The following is a 14,510-nucleotide window of genomic DNA, read 5'->3' as shown; positions in this document are numbered from 1 at the left end:
TCTTCAGCTTTTTATGCTCCCTGCTGTGCCTCGCTGGCTGTGCCAGTGTTGTTCTCCCAGTGAGTTTGTATATCTGCCTCTTCTCTGCCACCATCTGTTTCTCTCCGTCTCGCTGCTTGCTGGTCTATTTCGTTCCTATTCCACTCTTTCTGTGTTCTTAATTCTCGCCACCTTTCCTTCTGTTTCGCTTTGGATTTCCTCTACATTTCTAACCATTTAGCTACCTTTCAATTTGTTGTTACAATCTCTTTATATCATCTTTTTAATACCATTTGATAGATCCCTTTGCAAGTGGGCATCTTTCAATCTATTCATCTACTTTTTTTCCTCCTTCGACTCTTCTCTGGAAACAACTTTGTTCATTCAAACCCTTCTGCTTTGTGTGTAAAGCCAGTTTAATTCATGTAAAGGCTTTAGTTTAGCTCCACACTAAAGCCCACCACAGAATCCGATTGATTTTCTCACATCTGACATTGGATATTCATTTTCTCTTTTTCTCTCTCTGCCTCTCTGTTCCATTGTTGTGTTTTGTGCTCGCAGTAGCTCTCCATCCTTTTGAAGAATTGAGTCGTCATGCATATTATAAAAGCGTGCGTGGAAAGGCATCTCCTGCTGTCACTAATGTATCCTTCAGACTGTAATTCCTGCCTTGGTTGCCTGTAGAAGTGCTTTAGAACAATAAGGGAGTCTCCCACATTCACTCCCACTCTGCCAACTCTTTTTTTTTTTTTTTTTGTCTTTGTGACACTCATAAAAAGTGGGTCAGTAGGATGTTTGGAATCCCTTAAACATTCACTGGCACCCACCCCTACTGCAGCTGATTAACAGCAGGGAGTTTGTGTCTTGTTTCTCCGTAACATCCACATCATTCCAAGACAACCAGATTAATTAGTCCCACAGAGTGTGTGTACGCTGTCGACAATCGCCTGACCTGTCTGTTACGGCGTGTGTGGGTGTTTCTCAAGTCGGCGTGGTTGCACATTTGATTTCTTTAAAGCTGATCTGGAGATTCTTTTTAAGTTGACAGGTGCTAGGTGAAGTGCAAGTGTAAAACCCATCAAAGAGAATGTTTAAGTGTTTGAACAGTAAATGATGTCTCTGTCTGTAAGAGCTGTGAATCTTGGCTGATCTCAGTCGATTAGATTGGGGTACTGATGTAATGACTGTCGGTCATCAGATGTATTTGCATCTTCTAATTATTACCCTTCCTATAAAACCAGGCAGTTTCTTACATAATGCAAAAAGACATGAGGCAACTTTCTTTTTCTCAAAATCCTCTATTAAGTCAGACTCCATTAACTCTATCCTTTTGCAGAATCATTCCTATTTGCTTCATACCAGGATATTGAGAGGAAAGAGTTTCTCCAAATTCAGAAGTTTGCTTCCACTAACACTGGTGTTTCAGCAATTTTTGGAAACCTGTTTGATGGTGACATCAGGAACACACCATTCTACTTTCTTACAATTTTAAAACTTTGCTTTAGGAACATCGTTGTCACGTTATTCCTCTGATCACATCTTGCTCTCACAGTTTGAGTACTGTCAGTAGCTCTGTGTTAATAATTTAAAATGTCACAAAACATATTTATCTTTAGTCCCTCCTGCATAAGCAGTGTTAGTCTGAAGAATGACAGATGAAACACTTTTTTAGAATATGACACTTTTCTGAGCTTCATTTCCTCCCACTGAAAAAAACCATCATCAACATTAGTATAATGTCATCTTTAATTTTAAGCAGTGCAGCATCAATACTTCTCTTTTGGTGTTTTGAACACAAATCTTCTTTGCTAGCCTTTTGTAGAAAATGGAAACAACATAACATACTAACTTTTTTGAACAAAAAAATCATCCTTATTCTTTAACTGCAACGTTGGCATTATGTTCCCTCACCTCATTGACTGATGTTAAATTATCTATAATCCCTCAAACCATTGCTGTCTGTATATAGATGTACAACAATCTTTCCTTATGCAAGACGTGCTGTGTCGTGATGAGAATAGGTTAATGCAGAAGATTTTTTTTTTTTTCCTCAAGGCTTTTTGCCTGAAATGTTTTTTTGAAAGAAGTGTTCAAATTCACACTTTATGGTGGTTAATAACAGCTTTGCAATTTGTGGCTCTCACTAGCAGACATACAGACACATCCTGAGCTTTCTCTACAAAGTCATTCTTCAATGTCTTGTTTTTTTCTTCTTCTTCTTCTTCTTAGGCGTAAGAAGAAGAAGATGATACCTTTGATGAACCTTTGATGATCAAAATATATATATTTTTTTATCATCAAAGGTTTAAAACATCACCTCAACAGTGTGAAAGTAGTTTCATTCACATGTTTAGTTTATCATTTGATGTTTTTTATTTTCCAGGGAGTGCTGAGTCCCTCAGTCCACGTTCGTCATTGTGGGATATAGTCTGAAAACCTCTCCATGGCCTTTGCTGCCTGCTGACAAACCAGGAAGTCTGGAGCAGTCGTGTTGAATGAGGTGAGAACGGCAACATTTGGCATTTTGAATCTTCAGCTACTTGTGTTCTTAAGCATTTCCTCTTCAGATATGGATACGTTAGCTGCAGGTCAAGTTGTGTCTCTGGCTATAAGACAAGGCTCACTGCTGAGTCATTGCAGACAAACTGCTGTCACGCTGCTGTTCCAGCCTAAAAGCTGTAAGTCTGACTGTCATGTTTAATCTGATGTTATTAGCTCTGACATCAAGGACTTTCCAGCCTTGTGTTCTGCATTGCCAGGAGCCCAGTTCTACTGATACACCCGTCAATCTGGCAACTGCACAGATGAATGTCAAGCAAAGTGAGTTTGAGATTTTAATGGAGTGGCACCTCATAATCTCAATTTTGTTTCTTTGCTAAAGCTTTGAACCACAGCACATTGCAAGTATAATTGAACTCTTATAGTAAGTGGCTTACTTGTCTAATCTTCATTATCTGTTATGCAGCATAATTAGTTGACCAAAACAACATGATACATCACTCATTCAGTCAGCTGCTCTTTGACGTTATGGAGATAGATAAGAAGGTCTCATTCAGATGCTCAAATTAAGCCAGTGGGACTGAGCTAATGAAGATAACAAGATTTATTTACTGCATTCGCTGTGATTGGAGGAGATAAATCTTTAGGTTAACTGAAACCGAGTTTGCTCAGAGACAATTAGCCTGAAAGATTCCATGAAACGCTAACTATAGAGACAATTTTATTCTCAATATACCTGGGAATCCACAAAGTACTATGAATTCTGCATTTGAACTGCTTACATTTATTATTTTTGAAGAAATGCTAATCTCAAGGGAAGACATTCTCACTCCTTGTCTCCGCTGAGACTTAAGATTGCAGGGTCAGTTGCAGAGTGTAGCAGCTTTGGAGCTGCTGGCGATTATCTAACAGACGTTTCAGCTGAGCACATGTGAGGTCAAGGATATGAACCCATGCTTTTTTCAAGTGAGTCATGCAGATCAACTTCAACAGCTATTTTAGTTAAGTTTAGTTAAAAAAAAAACACATATTTTTATAACTTTTGAAATGATCTATTTCTTTGCTTTATTATTTAATATTTTTGTGAATACAAAAATTCAATAGATTTTCAGAAAATGATGTCAACTGCTCCAGATTTTCCTTCTGAAAGAGGAGCTTTACATTAATTTGATTTTCTGTATTATTATTTTTTTGTTTATTTTCATACTTAACACTTGAAAAGCTGCTTTGTTAGTTGCTTTCAGTGGAAATTCAACATAAAGTTATCATGGAAAACATTCTGCACTGTTTGTTTTGTGCAATAGAAATAGTTTTTCCAACTCTGTGGGTAATCACTTACAATGACTAGAAATCTTTCCAAAATCAAGTTAACAATAAATTGTGCCAATCCAAAGAGACAACTGGGAGCCATAACTTTAGGATTTGTGGCTATTATTTTGTCCAGGTTAGACTTTCATAAAAGAGAGTCTCAAAGTTATGGAACAATCATTCGTTCTAATGGTTGCTCATTTGATCCGGCGCTTTTAATGTTGAAAAGACATTTTTTTTCCGGCCAACTCATTCCTGAAAAGTTAGTTATAAGAATGATTTGGTTTCTGTTCCATTGTGCTTCTTCTGTATCTAGTTTCTTGTATGTCAGCCTATTATTTTCTCAAAATGTTGCAACGTTTATGAGGACAATGCATCGGCGGGTTGAGCAGCACAGTTTATTATGTGGGCTGCACCCATAAAAAACTTGCAAAATTCCTTCTCTCATAGCTATGCTATTAACTCTTGTTCGATGCTGTCATAGACAAAAACAAAACATGTTAGCAATTCACGAATGTACACATTTAACAAACAAGGGCTGAGCATTGCGCAGAAAACTTTTATGCCATCACAACCACCTCATTCTATCCGTCAATTTGGCCAAACACTGATGTGGGATAGCATCCCATCCATTGTGTAAAGTTAGCCATTGTGATTGTATTGGTCGCTCTGACAAGAATAGCACATCCAAGCTGATCCTGCAAGTGACCAATGAGGCCGAGTTCAAAATTAATAACAGACCTTACATCCACATTCTGGAGAAATTCTTTGATAAACCCCTCTGGGTAGGTGTGACAAATGACATCCTGGTTCCTAAGAGTGGCCATAAGGGATTGCTGCTGGTCACAGAGTCTCATGTTGACATCGATCTGCTTTGACATGACCTCCGTTGATGGATCCCACACCATCACACTACCACCACCAAAAGCTGTTTGCCATTGACAGAGAACGTTTTGCAGAATTTTCATGGTGCAACTTACATACTCAGTCGCGGTACGCAACCCACAAGTGCATTTTTCTTACAGTCCTTTCACACGCTTTCCAATGGCGTAAGAAGAAGCTCTGCTGCCACAAAAATATATTACCTTTTTTTTTTTTGGTTCTAATTTTATTATTTTTCACTTTGACTGTGCTCCTTTAAGTGAGCAAGACTGTTCTTCACACTTCAAGCTGCTTTTTTTTCCCCTGCCGCTCAAACAGTAAGAAGTGCCTTTGAGAGAGAGAGAAAGAGAGTTAGTAGTATCCTTGGCCAGCCGGGGGAAGTCTTGGCTCCAAGGCGTATGGGAAAAGTGCTGCTGGCAAATCTTGAACTGAAGCATTCCATTATGCTGTCCTCTTGAAACACACGCAACACAACCCTACTTTTTTTTTTTTTTTTCACTTAAGAGGTCATCATGTTTGCTTATTTGTGCTGAACCGCAATCTGTACATTTTCTCATCAAAGTGATCATTTTACCATGCCATTTTTATATTGTATAACTGTTCAAACAACAAACACTTCAGCGTTCTTTATGTCTCCTTGTCTCTCTCAATAAATTCCATACATGTGAATAAGTACACACACAAACACACACACGCGCACACCCACACACACACTAACGGGAGAAAGTGCCTTGTGCAAAGAGGGAGCTGTTGTAGTACTATATTATGCCTTGAGGCCCAAAGCCAGGGTTTAACCATCACTCACTCACACAGCATTCAGCACAATATCCTCGAATCAATATCCTAAGCAGCAGGAGGCTGTCTGCATGAGTTGTATTAGCTAATAGACCTCTCCTGTCTGTCTTTCTTTAGGCTGTCTGTCTCTTTCTTGCTACTACACAATGACATCATCATTGGCTTAATTTACTTGTGACTTTATCCTGATTCTACCCCTCTGTCCTCTTTTCTGTACACTTCTCACCTCTTTTTTTCCTTCTCTTTCACCTCAATGTCTAAAACAGTGGACAGCAGTAGAGCTCACTGGTCATTCTGATTTAGATGTTCACATGCATTTCCTTAGTATTTAGTAGAAATGCATTTAATCTATGTGAATTGGATTGAGTTTGGAGTATCATCATAGACATTTGTTGAAATTTTGGCTCCATGTTTGCAGAACAGGTGCTGCTGAGTCTAGTTTGTTTTTAGCTCTTGGACAAATTGTTAATGTCTTAATGTTGTCTTTCAGGTAAAGTTGTTTGACAATCAGAAGTCATCTGTGTCTGTGACCCTTTCTGACATTTCCATAATACATGATATGTTTAAAACAAACCATTTCACATTCTCTCCAACGTGCAAGCTTCTGGTTGTAGAATTTAGTCCTAATTTGAGGGACGATAAAAAAACCCGTTTTTAACACTTTTCCATGAAAATGCTCTTCTTCTTTCTGAGGTGGTAGATTTTTGATTGTTTTACAGCCTCACTGGATATTTCATTATTTAGTTGTGTTCCATTATATGTTTAGTTGCATGCGTATCATTCACAATGATGATCTGTCATTTATGTTTTATTGGTTGCATTTATTATGAAAAACTCCTGGAGAAGGATATGCTCCTGATTATTTTTATTAGATCCTGTTTTCTGAGCCAGACAGACGTATCTCTAATTTGAAAATTAAGGGGAAAAAAGTGGACATATTGACTAGTTTAACAGATAAACTCTGAAGGTAGGAACGGGGGATGTAATCTATCAAATCTGACATTTGCAGTGCGCCTGCAAGCCTGAATGCTTAATTGAGCCATTAGAGATCAACTACTTTGTGCAAAAATCTAATTTTGGAATGCCCAACGCAGATTGATATAGTTCCAGTTTGGAATAAATTATTTCTGTTTTTCTTTGCAAAAGCTATGTTTTGGAGAAATCCCTTCTTCTTTCTACCTGAACTGAGAGAGCTGGTCAGCTTAAAAAAAAAGCAACAACACACATGTACCACGTACATGAGTTTGAGTTGTGTTCATCATGCAGCATTTTGTTCTGTATCGTGTGTGGCTGTTGTGCGGGGTTTGAAATTTGCTTGGATGACGGTTGCATGCTCTCTAGAGTTGGCCTTAAAGTAATATGTACCTTGCCGATGTTGACGACTGCTGGCTGTGCTTTCTGAGAGCTGAGTGCTTGAACAAACATGTTCTGCCTGTCTTCTGCTTTTGTCAATGTGACTTTGAAAACGTAGAGAACGTTATTCACACTCAAGGACACGTGCTGAGAAGTCACTCAGCTCTCCTTCATCCATACAATACATGCTGCCATGCCTGTTCATGCCACTTACTGCCAGTTTGTCTGCCCATCTCTGTTACTTGCTGTGGAGTTCATCTTAAGCAAATGGCGTATGCTTGCATTAGACACGGATGGCTGCAAAAGCAATGTGTGCTCTTGTTCCGTCCTTCTGTCAGAAAAGGAAAAAAAATAAACAGTGTACATGATGACAAGCTATACCAGCAGCTTTAGTGTGCGGCAGTGTGTCTGTGTTAAAATTTGTCACCTGAGCTGTTATGTTTAGTACTGTGTTCCTCGCAAACCTCCAGAGTCACCCATCTCACACCTGTCAACCTGTCTGCAAACCGATTCGGTTCTGAAATGATCTGACTCATCATCTGAGCCGGGTTACCTCCGGAAGATAGAATACATCCAGCAAGCTCTATTGACCACCAGAACGCTTAGAGAGGGAAAAGACTCAATCTGCTGTTATATAAGTCTAATGATCTTGACACAGTCAATAATGAGGTCTACGTGGTTAAGTAATTATTAACTGAATTAAACAGAAAATGGGTCCAACAATCCTGGCGTTCTAGCCCCTACAAACATTTTGCATGCGAGGTTGTTTGTATTTTTATCAGTGTAGACTGGGAGTCTGCGTGGCATGTCATGGGAACAGGGGATGTTGATATCGGGTCAATGGTGCAACATTTTTGTAGAAGATCTTTGTGAATTTTAAAGCAGTGGCGTTTGTTTGTAGTATATCATGCCTCCAAGTTGTAAACTTCATGCAACAGATTTATATTATACACGTCCAAAACATGTTGGCCCGCCTGAGCTCAAGATCACTCTTCAGCTGTTGACCTCAGGTTTTTTTTTAGGTGTCAGACTTTTTTTCTATTCTCAAATACGATTTGTTGTCATGGTAGAAATTTACTTAAAATAAGTGAAATAGAAGCCAGAGTACAAATAAGAACTTTAAAAAACCTTAAGAAAACTTAAATAAGTTTTAACGACAGTTTGAGAGATTACAGGACATGTCTAATAGGACATGTACATCAGGGCTTTATACATACGTTTTATTCACTTTTATCTCCCAAATTCATTTTCCCTGTGCATTAAGTCCAGTAAAATTAAAAAACACACACCCTTTTTACTTGACAAACTCATCAATAAACAGCATGATTCACTTTTTCAAGTTTAAAAAAAATTCTGATAAAGATTGGGGACATTAGTTTTTCTTTATTTTGTGGCAAAAACTGAGATAATCTTGTAATTTCCTAATTTTCATTTGGTTTCCAAATGACAGCCTCTATCAAATAGCCCTCTGGACTTTTTTGTCTTTTATGTCTTATAGTCCTTACAAAAGATAAATCAGAGTCAGCTGAATGAGAATCAGCAGATCAACCCTAAAAGAAAACTAGAAATTCATCCATCCAGTCTGTCTAAAAGCTGCTTCAGGCTCAGAAGTGATTCACTGCTTTTTAACTTGCACAAATAAATCGTATCACTTTGAAATGTTACTATTTTTTTAATTTGAGCGCAGTTTCAAAAAATGATTTGCATTTTCTTTTGAAACGGCTGACATTTTAATAATTACAGCAGAATGTTTTGTGAATTGAAAAAGCTGTAATTCTCTGGGTAGAATGAGCTAATTACATTTCTCAGTAATTTTCTCTCTCTCTCTCTCTAATCTGTACTGTCTTTTGTCCCTTCAGTCTCTTCCCTTCACACACTTTTCTCTTGTTCACTTCAGTACATCAACCCACATTCCTTAAGCAGGATTATGTATTGTCTCTGAAATGTTTTGTCTGGGTGTTTTATACCCGTATGTCCTGCTGCCTGGGTCTGGATGTTTTTTTTGTTTTTTTTCATCTGTTTGTTTTTGTGTGATGGGTGTGTGTGTGTGTGTGTGTGTGTGCAAATACATGCCTGCTGAAGAAGAAAAAACATGAATGAGAGTTCAAGTTCGCGCGTGTGCATGTTCACAGAAGAATCCATGTTTGCCCTGCTACTCGTGTGCATTTGTGCTTGTGTGTACTTAGAAGGATTAGAAGAGGAGTTAGCAGTGATTTGTCCATCCATTGCAGGCCCTCCCTAATCCTGCAGACATACATGCACGCTTCTTTGTGTGTGTGACTCTGAGATATCTAACAGTGTGTGGATTAGTGGTTTTGTGAATGGGCCGTGGCTCCGGCTAAAATATAGCACACGAGTTAACACGGATGGTTTCTGAGGGAGATGGAGATCAAGGGGTGACTGAGGCAGAGTGCTTGTTGTGCATGTTAATATGCTTCAGAAGACACAAAGTTTTTAGTTCATGTTTAGTTTTAATGTACGTGCATAAACTACAAAAGACAGCCGCTTTACAAAAAGCTTCTGTGTACCCGTGTGTTTGGTCTGTGACCAATAGATGGCTCTACACCTGCTGTTTTACAAGCTTCTGATTACACACACACAGTCACACATGCACAGAGAGACAGATGGAAAGACGTGGAAAACAAGAGAGCTGAGACTTTCACCGACAGCAACGGAGAGGAGGGGAGGGTGGGGGGGGAGTAGATTGGTTAAGAGTGTGTAGGAAGGCGAGGGTTGCTGTTGTCATAATCACAGCGTGTGTGAAGTTTGCGTGGGAGACAGAGAGAGTCAAGATTGTGTGTATGTGTGTGAGAAAGAGAGAGAGAGAGAGAGAGAGAGCAGAGGCAGCAGAGGAGTCTGTGATATGTATACGGGTGTGTATATATAGAAGCTTTTCATCAGTTTCCTTAGTGACTGGCTGTGACTGAGACTGTATTCTGCTCTGCAGTAAGGAACAAGACTGAGACAGAAATGCTGTGTGCCGTGTTGATTTTTCAAGCAAACTTAACAGTTGCTCTAGTTATTTCCACATAGATTCATTGGTGCACGTTAGGTATTTGTGCACAAAAATATAGGAGCCAAAATAGCAAACAGTGTCTAAGAATGTTCAGGAGATTGAGTCATTTTACTGTAGTGAACTGGATTCAGTGCAATATAACTCTATGGAAACTGTGTCCAAAGAGGAATTGTTGCTGCTTTGAGAATATTTTTACCATGGTCGTTTTCATGTTTGACTAAATTAAAGCTGTACTAAAATGTTTGTCTTTTGTTCATATTCCAGTTCTGCATTAGATCTTACGTCATCTCATGTCAGAAGTTTTGGGGTGAAAAAACAAACAAACAAACAAACAAACAAGCAAACAAACAAACAAGCAACAAATACAGCTTTACCTAGAATGACAGCTGTAAGTAAACTTCAATGATCTCCATGTGAGTTCAGCTCACATTTGTAAAGATAATTATTAATGACTGATTTAATGTCACTCTTGTTTAAAAGCTGGTTGTAAACATACAAATAACATTATCGAACCCTTCAAAGTGTTTCCATGTACCGGGAGACTAAAAACCAAACCTTGCAAATGATTTCTGATAAATATATAAATAAATGCCTGGAAAGGCAGCAGACATGTTTTGCTGTACTCTATTCATTTACAGAATGAAGCAGCTCAGTGGCTGGTGGTTCAGGTTTTACTCTTTTCCTTGTTCTTAAAATTATAATTATTCTATAACTTTAATTTTGTCAATTTTTAAGTTTTTTCTGGTGTGCTATGTCACACCCATTTAGGTTGTTACTTTCTATAATGCCAAAATATTAGAAAACTGTAACCAAAGTAGGATTTAATAAAGCAAATTATGCACATTTAATAACAGTTTCTTTAACAGTTGGATTTTTTTTTGGCTGCATCAATGGATCAAAGAATTTGATTTAATTGTCTGGTTTTGTTCCGTCTGTCTGTCCTTCTATCCAGCCTTTTGCTTTTTACAGGCTCAGTATTTAAAGTCTGACAGTAAAATATTAATAATAAAATGTTGTATTTATGCTTAAAATCACATAGAAATGAATGGGGAATAGGAAAAATGGCTCTTCTGAAAAGGAGGGTCTTGTAAGAAAATTTTACATGCAGACGTGTCACAGTTCTGTTTGTAGGAATTTACCTCAATCATGAAGCTACATTTTAAACAGCACTGCTTTTTTAGTTACTGTGTTAAAGAAGTAAATATTGCATTGCTCATGTTTTTGCTTTAGTAGTTGATCATTGTAAAACTGTAATAGCTCTTTGTTTTACGCTCTTTTAAATGAGCGTAAAACAAATTTCCAGTTTTTGTTCAGTTAAACCCACCATGAAAACGTAGAGTTGAACACAGACTGATATCATTCCAACAGGAAGACCAACCAACACAAACAGGATGTCATATTAGTGCTTGTTTGGACCCCACTAGTCCTTAAGGGAATCATTTCATCTTGGTACATTTGGTTGTTTATATGTGTGTGAGTGCATGCTGGATCATTCCTTCTGTATGGATCCAACATCTCTTAGCTCTGAGGAACATATTTCATCTATATTTATTCCTCAATTGTCTTTTAACTAGGTCAGCTAAAAAGCAGAAATAGATTGCTGCATACTTGCAACGAGGCATGCCATCTAGTGGCCAAAAGCTGGTATTACAGTCACATTGAAAGTGGCTGTAGAGCTGACTATAGCAGCAGCAACAGGAGAAAAGCGATTTTGCTCATTCCTGAGTTTCATATAATTTTCTCCCATTAGTAATAGATCATGAGTGCATTTATTTGAGTTTGTAAATGTCATCTGCTGGTGCTTTCTTTGAATTAGGCACGGATATTGCGAAGATGCGTTGTATTGTTTTCCAAAGAATCAAAATGTCTCCAAGTTTGTCAAGAGAGTAACAATAATATTATTAAATAAAAACACTTCACAGTTGCAGCCTTAGATAATGACACATTTGTTTTTTTGTTTTTTTTTTTACACTTCATGCAGACTTTCATGTCCTCTCTGTTTCTGTCTCTGTAATCTCCTCTCCTCCCTCCCTCCCTCCCTCACCCCTTTATCTCCCCCACAGTCCCTCGCTCTGCCCTTCTCACTGTAACACCCTCCCACTCCCTCTCGTGTTCTCTTTCTCTGCTTGTAAGCGGTCTCTGGGCGTTCAGCCAGCTGGCTCGTGTGTGTTTTTTGAATGAATACCTGATGAAGTTGGACGAGCAAATGGTAGGAGGGGCCCATATAAGAGTGTGTGTGTGTGTGTGTGTGTGTGTGTGTGTGTGTGTGTGTGTGTGTGTGTGCAGGGCAGACAGTGTGAGAGCACTGGCTCGCATTCAACCTCTTGCATAATACACGTTGGAGCTCTGCATGCGGGACTCCCTCCCTGTGGGTGTGCGCAACTGTGTGCTACCAATTGGTATGTGTGCGAGCTTGTGCGTGCGTGCATGCGTGTGTGTGTGTGTGTGTACGTGTGTGTGTGTGTGATCACCTGCATGTCAGTGGATGTGAGGGGAGCTTCCTGCCTCGCTGTTGAGATTTAGGAGAGGGCTGCCGGCTGAGCATGAGTGTCTGCGGTGCGTTTCGAGGGGTGAGAAAAACCAAGTGCAGTTTGTGGCACAAGTGCCCTGGGTCTACTTAGGATTTTCCGCTTGAAGAGGGAGGGGTGGAGGGAGGCAGGGAAAGATTTTTGGTTGCTTTGCTTTGCAAAGGACACAGCAAAGCAGGAGAGGACTGGAGTCAAGGGAGCAAAAGAATGAGAGGGGGAGAGAAAGCATGCTGCAGAAGTGGGCTATTCCTGCTCCCCTGGTAAGTACACTTCTCTCAGTTTTGCGCTGGCTGTGAATGACGAGCATGCATGGGACAGCAGAGAGTCATAATGTGGGTGCGTGAGACCTGAATGCTGGAGCTCTTTTATCACTGTGTGTCATGTGTAAATGCATACTGCATCTGCCCTAGTTTTTTCTTCTGATAGGGGTTGTTTTTTGTCTTTGCTCCTTTGTCTGCTGTCCAAAAGCCTTTTTTTCCCCTCCCTGCTACTGCTCTACTACCCCTTCACCCTCTCTGTTCACCCAGCCAACCTCGGGGCTGCTGAGGGGTGAGAAAGTGCAAGTCATGCAACACTGCCCAAGAGTTTGTTTTCTGAAACTTACTCTCCCTTTTTCTCACAGTCACCCATTTATCCTCATCTCTCGTTTTAGAACTCGCTTTCTCTCTCTGACTGCTCTTTCCGTCAGCTGCTCCTTCATCTCCTTTGCCAGCTTCATCTGTCAAGTCTACAGCTGAACTCCCATTACTCTCGATATTTTTACGTATGTCCTCTATGTGTGTAGGTGAGTGTGGTCAGCAGCAGAATGACAGTGAGTAAAGTGTCAGCCATGTCAAAGTTCACAGTCTGTTTGTAATTTGCAGGCTCTCAGTGATGCAGCTCCACACCTCCACTAATGAAAATCTACAGACAAAAAGGAGGTGTAGATGAAAAAAGCAGAAGTTGAGAGAGAGCGAAGTGTTAGCTTGCAGCAACACTGTACTCTGTGGCTGAACTATATTTAGCTGTGAGATAACACATCACGTTGAACTTATCCGTTTGATAGTGATTATGATTATGACTGGGCAGTCATGCACATGCAGCGTCAGATTCACATATATGTAGGCTGTAATCTACGGTGCCTTATGCTTCCATTTATGGATAAGTGTTTACACGAAATTGCTACACGTTGGATAAAAGCAAGTGTAAAAACAAGTTATCCTATCAATGTCAACATATTGTGCTATACAAAGGTAATCGTAGCATTGACAAGTTTTGCTCTGTTTCTTCCAGCTTGTTGTTCTTTATAAAATAGCTCAGTCAGATTGGAAAGAGTAGCTATGAATATCAATCAAGTCTCGCCACACATTTCCAATTGGATTTGTGGCTGGGCTTTAACTGGACCATTCTAGCACATGGATATTTTTTTGACAATTCCTTTGTGAGTTCATTGTTGGGGGTCAAGGTGAACCAGTCTCAAGTCCCTTACAGTCTCTGACAGGTGCGCTTCCAGGTAGCTCAATCTGTTTCATCGGCTTTGACCAGCTTGATGCTCCCATTTACCATGTTTCACTGTGAGGATATTGCGTTCTGGGTAAAGTTCAACCTGCATTTCATTTAGCCAATCTCCTTTTTCCAGCTGTTTGTCTTGTTTCCACATTACTTGTGGTTATTGAGTTATCGTGGACCTCTTTGCTGATTTTATGAAAAATGCTCTCCTTTCCCCTGTTTGAGTTTAGAACAGCCATATGTTAGTTGGTTTACCACTGATCCACACTCTTTATAATAATAGATGATGGATTGATCAGTGCTGATCAATGTTTTTGAGAATATTGTTTTGCAACGTAACTCAGCTACGATTTCTCCTTGACCTATCTGATATGTTCCTTGGTCTTCATGATCTGTTGGTTCAGTAACTAAACCTTTTATGTCTTCACAGAACAGCTGGATTTATACTTAGATTACTTTACACTTTACACCGTATTATATTTACTTATTGACTTCTGAAGGCAATCGGTTTGAAAATCACAGAAATTTGTGGTAATGTGACAAAACAAAAGAGAGTCTAAGGGGTATGAATACTTTGGCAAGACCCTGGAAATCCCCTTACATTTTTTTTTTTTTTTTTTTTCCCCCAGAAAAATTTGTTTTTTTGCCTTTTCCCAAAGAAA

At 39.3% G+C, this 14,510-nt stretch overlaps 1 protein-coding gene across 5 annotated transcripts in view; it reads left to right on the top strand.

Moving 5' to 3' along the window:
* The window catches only part of atxn1a (ataxin 1a), a 68,097-nt gene that overhangs the window by 34,588 nt on the left and 18,999 nt on the right, over positions 1-14,510 (top strand). For 2 of the 5 annotated variants that reach the window (XM_015048604.1, XM_015048681.1), the window contains exon 2: positions 2,363-2,479. The exons of 1 other annotated variant lie outside the window; for it this stretch is intronic. The gene's annotated coding sequence lies outside the window, so the exon portion shown is untranslated. Of the gene's footprint in view, positions 1-2,362; positions 2,480-2,694; positions 2,800-12,263; positions 12,621-14,510 lie in introns of those variants that run through there. 2 more of the 5 variants (XM_015048761.1, XM_015048838.1) reach the window with 2 other exon arrangements.

Source organism: Poecilia latipinna, unplaced genomic scaffold (assembly GCF_001443285.1).
Source record: "Poecilia latipinna isolate Pla-1442-1.1 unplaced genomic scaffold, P_latipinna-1.0 Scaffold3, whole genome shotgun sequence".
NCBI lineage: Eukaryota > Metazoa > Chordata > Actinopteri > Cyprinodontiformes > Poeciliidae > Poecilia > Poecilia latipinna.
This window is presented reverse-complemented; position numbering and strand designations above follow the sequence as displayed.